Here is a 7,665-nt window from a genome sequence, read left to right on the forward strand (position 1 = left end):
GCAGATTGTCCAGTCGGATGGACAGATCCACCAGTTGGTCCAGTGTGTGGGTCGTGTCCCGACAGGCTAATTCCCGGCGGACGTCCTCCCTCAAACTACAACGGTAGTGATCTATAAGGGCCCTCTCATTCCACCCTGCTCCCGCGGCCAGGGTCCGGAACTCGAGAGCGAAGTCCTGCGCGCTCCTCGTCTCCTGCCTCAGGTGAAACAGCCGCTCACCCGCCGCTCTCCCCTCCGGGGGATGATCGAATACTGCCCGAAAGCGGCGGGTGAACTCTGGGTAGTTGTCCCTGGCTGAGTCCGGACTGTCCCACACGGCGTTTGCCCATTCCAGGGCCTTACCCGTGAGGCAGGAGACGAGGACGCTGACGCTCTCCTCCCCGAGGGAGAGGGACGAACGGTCGCCAGGTATAACTCCAACTGGAGCAAGAAGCCCTTACACCCAGCGGCCGTTCCATCGTACTCCCTGGGGGAGCGAGTTTCACCCCACTGGTACTGGGTGCTGTGGGTGCTGGTGGGGGCGCAGGCTGTTGGCCTGCCGAGTTCAGGGGGCCGAGAGCGCGTCGGTCCCAGCTCTCCAGGCGCGCCAACACCTGATCCATGGCGTTCCCCAGCCGGTGGAGCAGGGTGGAGTGTTGGTCGACGGTTTCCTCCATGGACATGGCTGGCGCTGAAGCTCCTGCTGACTCCATTTAGTTACGGTACGTGATTTCTGTCACGGGCTGGCTCGAGGAACAACAGGAGAGGTAGAGTCAGGCGCAGGAGACAGAGAGAGTTCGTGACCACCCTTCTTTATTTGAAGCACTGTACGTGGTCGACAAGGTATAGGGGCGCAGCCCTGAACGATTCTGCGGTGGTGTACACAAAATAAAAGAAACCACTGGCAGAAGGAAAAACTAAATACACGTTCTTACGAACACACAAAACCCGGACAAGCAACACAATCACGTACAACCACATACATCCTACGCTAACCTAAATAACCCCCCCTTACTAATGACTAACCCAAAACAGGTGTGTGCCTACCTAGACCTAACCAAACGAAAGTGAAACAAAAAGGGATCGATGGTAGCTAGTAGGCCGGCGACGACGACCGCCGAGCTCCGCCCGGCCGAGGAGGGGCGCCACCATCCGTCACTGTCGTGACACAGGAAGTACCAGTGACGCACTCAATACGGAAGTGGTCTGATGAAGCAGATGCTAAGTTACAGGACTGTTTCGCTAGCACAGACTGGAAAATGTTCCGGGATTCATCCAATGACATTGACGAGTTTACCACATCAGTCACCAGCTTCCTTAATAAGTGCATCGACGACATCGTCCCCACAGTGACCATATGTACATATCCCAACCGGAAGCAATGGATTACAGGCAACATCGGCACTGATCTAAAGGCTAAAGCTGCCGCTTTCAAGGAGCGGGACACTAATCCGGACACTTATAAGAAATCCTGCTATGCCCTCCAATGAACCATCAAACATGCAAAGCATCAATACAGGACCAAGACTGAATCTTACTACACTGGCTCTGACGCTCGTTGGATGTGGCAGGGTTTGCAAACTATCATGGATTACAGCCCCGAGCTGTCCAGTAACGCAAGCCTACCAGACAAGTTAAATACCTTCTATGCTCACTTCGATGCTAGCAACACTGAACCATGCATGAGAGCACCAGCTGTTCCGGATGACTGCGTGATAACATTCTCTGTAGCCGATGTAAGACCTTTAAACAGGTTAACATTCAAAAAGTCGCAGGGCCAGACAGATTACCCGGACCATACTCAGGGCATGCGCTGACCAGCTTGTAAGTGGCAATCCACTTGTTGTCATTGGTTGGCTCGCTCCGACTGGCCGTTGGACTGGGAGTGGAACCTGGAGGACAGGCTGGCCGACGACCCAATGAGTGTGCAGAACGCCTTCCAGAACCGGGACAAGAACTGAGGACCCCGGTCGGAGACCATGTCCACTAGCAGTCCATGGATCCGGAAGACATGCTGCACCATGAGCTGGGCCGTCTCTTTGGCAGAGGGTAGCTTGGGGAGAGGAATGAAGTGGGAGGCTTTGGAAAACCGATCCACTACGGTCAGGATGGCGGTGTTGCCCTCAGACGGGGAGAGACCTGTGACAAAGTCCAGGGATATGTGAGACCAGGGACAGGCACAGGTTGAAGGAGACCAGGAGCTTGCCAAAGAGTCTTGTTCTGTGAACAGATTGTGCATGCGGCAATGAACGCGGAGACGTCAGGAACCATGGTAGGCCACCAAAAGCGTTGTCGCACAAAGGCCAAGGTCCACCGGGAGCCCGGGTGGCAGGCAAACCTAGAGGAGTGGGCCCACTCCAGGACTGAGGAGCGTACCACGTCAGGAATGAACATCCAGAACAAACCTGTCGGATGTGGAACACGTGCTCTTGGGCGGAACAGGAGAAGACGAGATGACATCGAGGTAGACAAAGACGAACCGGTTCAACATGTTGCGGAGAACATCATTAACCAGAGCCTGGAACACAGAAGCGCAGTTCGACATGTTCCTGCACGGAGTATCCGAGGAAGTAAAGGACGAGCTTGCAGCCCGGAAACTACCGACGGATCTCGACTCGCTCATCGCCTTGACCATTCGGATCGATGGGCGACAACAGGAAGGAGAGGAGATTCGATTTCACTCACCCGTCCAAGGATTCGACCTCACCTCCGAGGCATCCCGGAAGTCCCTGACGGCTTTGTTGCAGAGAGAACCCGAGGCTACCCGAGTTCCCCAGAGAGTCTCCGAAGACTGCAGATTCACCTCTTCCCGAGCCTATGCAACTAGGCAGAGCTAGGCTGTCTCCAGCTTAGGCTTCACACTAGGAGTTGCCTGTATTGTGGGATTACTAGCCAGTTCATACTATCACGTTTCAGGTAAAACCCAGATGCAGACAGTGTCAAAGTAACAAAAGTGTATTACTAGTAAAGGGGCAGGCAAAACGACAGGTCAAGGGCAGGCATATGTCAGTAATCAAGATAGGGTGCAAAAGGTCCAGAATGGCAGGCAGTCTCAGGGTCAGAGCAGGCAGGGGACAATAATCCAGTGTGGTGTGGCAAGGTACAGAATGGCAGGCAGGCTCAGGGTCAGGGCAGGCAGAATGGTCAAAACTGGGAAAAACTAGAAAACAGGAACTAGAACAGACAGGAGCAAGGGGAAAAACGCTGGTAGGTTTCATGAAACAAAATGAACTGGCAACAGACAGACAACACAGGTATAAATATTGGGGATAATGGGGAAGATTGGCGACACCTGGAGGGGTGGAGACAAGCACAAGGACAGGTGAAACAGATCAGGGTGTGACACATAAGTTACGTTACGTTTGGTATGGTTACATATGTTACGTTTGGTATGGTTACATAAGACAGATGTAGGGTGGGTGGTTGGTCAGGTAGATGGGTGGGCATATAACGCAAACATCTAGCAACAGAAAGGTTGCGAGTTCAAATCTCATTGCGGACAACTTGAGCAATATAGCTAATTAGCAACTTTTCAACTACTTATTACTTTTTAACTACTTTGCAACTACTTAGCATGTTAGCTGACCCTAACCTTAACCCTTTTAGCTAACCCTTCACCTAACCCTAACCGTAACCCTTTTAGCTAACCCTTCCTTTAACGTTAACCTAACAACTAACCCTAACCCCTAGCCTAACCCTAAGGTTAGCCACCTAGCTAGAATTCATAACATATCACATGTTTTGCAAATTCATAACATACTGTCCATTTTTTTTTTTTTTTTTTTTACATATTGTACGTTTTACAAATTGGTAACATACTGTATAATAAGATTTGTAATTTGTAACATACAAAATGGGTGATGGACATCCACACATTAATACATACAATACGAAACTTAACATATCATACTAAATGTGACCCACCACCTTGATTCGGTCTTATGTAGCAACATTTTAAATGGTGTTTTTTAAATTGCCTAACAGTAAAGTTTCAGAGCTAGAAAATGGTGTATCATATACTGCAGTTGAGGAACAATGGGAAAGTAAATATTCTTTGAAGGTTGATAAACTTGTAAACCCACTTTTGAGAAAATGGCCTTGAATGTTTTGGTACACCTACTGGAGAGCTCTTCTTTGTCTACACCCATTCAGCATCGTTCACACCATTTTATGCCTTAGCCCCACCCATCTCTTTAAGGATTCACATGTACTAAAAATAGTAACATATTGTAGTAAGCAACCAATGATTTCAAGATTTAAAAGTGGTGAAAGGAGTAGCAAAAAGTAGTAGTAAAAATATACTTTATCTAGTCCTCTGCCTATATCCTAATCTGACTTTGATGCAGGTCATGTTATTCCTCACATTACCGTCTCTGGTAAACACACACTATATCAAATAAAATCAAAGTTTATTTGTGACATGCACAGGATACAGAAAGTGTAAACGGTACAGTGAAATGGTTACTTGCATAGTGGAGTCTTTTGTTTAGACATGTAGCTAGGTAGCTAGCTAACTAAACAATGAACCATAATCCCAACCCATACTTCCATGCACCATGCATGAATCTGCAGGTAGCTAAAGCTAACCAACTAGGTTCAATGTTAGTTAGCTAGCTAACGTTAGGCTGTAACTAGCAATGCAAATGGCTTTCTGAGATACAAATAATATTACTGCACAGATCATACACGTAACGTTAGCTAGTGAGCCAGCCAGTTTACGTTAGCTAGCTAGCTAACAGTATGCTTTATTTTGCAATGATAACGACTTTATGACAAAATCTGAAACGTATAATATCTGAAAATGTTGCTAGACTCTTGCCCACATACATGGATGAACCATTCTCCCTCGCTGTCATTGATGCCATGGTTGCCCGTAGTTTGAAGATGTAATCCAGAGACAGGTGTTTTATACAACAGCCTTCTGTGTTATCTTTTCGACTCCCTCCACATTTGCAATCATTGCCGTTTCTTCCCCATCACTGTCATCAGAAGAATCTACAATGTCTGGTTCAATGAAAAATGTTTGTACCTAAATCATGCATTTCCTCATTGTCTGATTCATTTTCAGAATCAGAGTGAGTCAGAATGGCACGATCGTCCTCCAGAAAGTAGTCCATCACAACTTTTCACACTGATCTTTGTCGATAGCGGGCAGCGATGTTGAGAGCAGGAGCAACACTTTTGCAGTTCTTAAAGACATCTTTCAAAAAAGCTGCGGTAGCAAGGATTATCTACACATACTGAGCATGTTATAGACAGAAGTGTACTACATGGCAGACCAATCCAATCTCATCTCTCGGCATGTCCAGCCCACCATTATCTCAGCCAATCATGGCTAGCGGGAATATTCCTGTCTTTTTCTGTGGCTAAACCAACTAGGCTCAATTGACCTATTTTATTTGTATTTACAGATGTCATACAAGTGTGTTATTAACGCATATGAAAGTTCATATAATCCAGAAGGTATTTCTGCAACAACAACAAAATATTTTTTTTATATATAACAAAATATATATGTTAAAATGCCTCTCCTGTGAAGTAGTGACCTGAGACAGAAGCCTAGCTTCCTGGAACAGGTCACAAATGGAGTGCCTAGGATTTCTGTACAGAATAATACTAAATGCTCTGAGACCAGGTTAGGTTTCCATCCAACCTTCTTATGTGAGTAAAGTAACTTTACATGTCAGATAAAAAAATAAAGAATGACAGTCCTGACGGAAACAACATTTTTCTGGAAACTTTCCTAATGTTGACAAAACAAAATATGCTAGACAAGGTGGGATATTTTTTTGTGTCGGTAAAAAAAGGATGCGAGAAATGTCGGTGGAAAAGCTTTTATGCGCAAATATCGATATAATAACCATCATATCAAAGTAAACTTGGAGTCACGCGGTGACATGTTGTGTGGTCCTCCCACTATGACTCGTCTGGAAAGCATGCAGTTTATTAGGCTACAGATTAAATACATTTTGATTACTGTGCATTGTTGGGTTTAGAGCTTGCAAGAAATCCATTCCACTGTACTTGTGCATGTGACATTAAACGATTAAATAAATTGTGATGAACTTCACAGGTTGGTGAAAATGCAAGGTGATGAGCTTGATGTTCCATTCCAATAGATATTGAGGGTGTTATCAACAATGCTTGCCTGCTTTTTGAAAAATACAAATAATCTTGCTCTTTTGTCCATAATAATGTCATCATGTAGGCTATCTGCGCACACTGTATCTGCAAGCAATTGGCTAGATCGCACATGTCAATACCAGAGTGGGCACACTCGCTATATAACGCAAACAACATGTGTGAAAACCATCCGTAGAGTTGAAAATGCGATCAAACCCATTTAACTTTGTATTAGATACATGGAAATGTAACAGCAAAATGTATTTTTATGTGTACCATGTCATCACTCACAGCCTTTTATCTGCAACCAGTCAATTTGATGGAAACACATCTCTGGTGGGAAAATGCGCATATTGTTTTTATGTGGATTTTAGAACATTTGCGAGATAATCTGTCATCAATTGGATGGAAACCTAGTTAGGGATAATGCTGGGTCTCTGCTTGTGCTTCTGACTGTTGGAGATGCTTTAGAAGCAACATTAATGGCAGTGGTGGAAGAAGTACCTATTGTCATACTTGAGTAAAAGTAAAGATACATTAATAGAATCAAGTAAAAGTGCAAGTCACCGCGTAAAATCCTACTTGAGTAAAAGTCTAAAATGGTTTTAAATATACTTAAGTATCAAAGTAAATGTAATTACTCAAATATACTTAAGTATCATATGTAAAAGTACAAATAATTTTAAATTCTGTATATTAAGCAAACCAGATGGCACATTTTCTTGTTTTTTTTGTTATGTATAGACAGCCAGGGGCAGGCTCCAACACTCAGACATAATTTATAAACGAAGCATGTGTTTAGTGAGTCCGCCAGATCAGAGGCAGTAGGGATGACCTGGGATGTTCTCTTCACAGGTGTGTGAATTAGACAATTTACCTGTCCTGCTAAGCATTCAAAATGTAATGAGTACTTTTGGGTGTCAGGGAAATGTATGGAGAAAAAGTACATAATTTTCTTTAGAAATATAGTGAAGTAAAAGTTGTCAAAAATATAAATAGTAAAGCCCAATTCGCCCACCTCACAAATGTATCCCACTTTTTACAAAGTTTTTCATTCACAGTGTTACACTGACCATAGGGCCTTATCGGATTGTTTCCGAAGTTAGAGCTGATTTGGAGAAAACCTCAAACACATTTTTTTGAACAACATTACAACGTTATGACAATTGATTTATAAGTTTGTAATTTGGGAATGTTTTCTTGGGGTGCTCTAAATTACTATTATATGCGTTTCTGGCCTTAAAAAATAGGTGCTACAGGCATAGGGGTTAAGGTATGGACTTCCCAAGAAACCCGGATAGCACTAACCTACCAAAACCTTGCCTAAATGAGGATGCAACATTGATTTATGTTAGAGAATGTGTTTAGGTCTCATTACTGTAAGGCAATATGCATTTAATTGATAATTGAGTTGTTTTAACTGCCCATGCCTTGAAAGCATGTTCTGGAGATGCGTAGGGCTAATTTAATGTTTTTTGGTTTTGGTGATGTGGGTTGAATTCACCGTGCACATCAAATCCAGGTGGAACATTTGTCATAAAATTCCGGTATATTTTGGCTTCA

This window comes from Salmo salar, chromosome ssa18 (genome assembly GCF_905237065.1).
Source record: "Salmo salar chromosome ssa18, Ssal_v3.1, whole genome shotgun sequence".
Classification (NCBI taxonomy): Eukaryota; Metazoa; Chordata; class Actinopteri; order Salmoniformes; family Salmonidae; genus Salmo; species Salmo salar.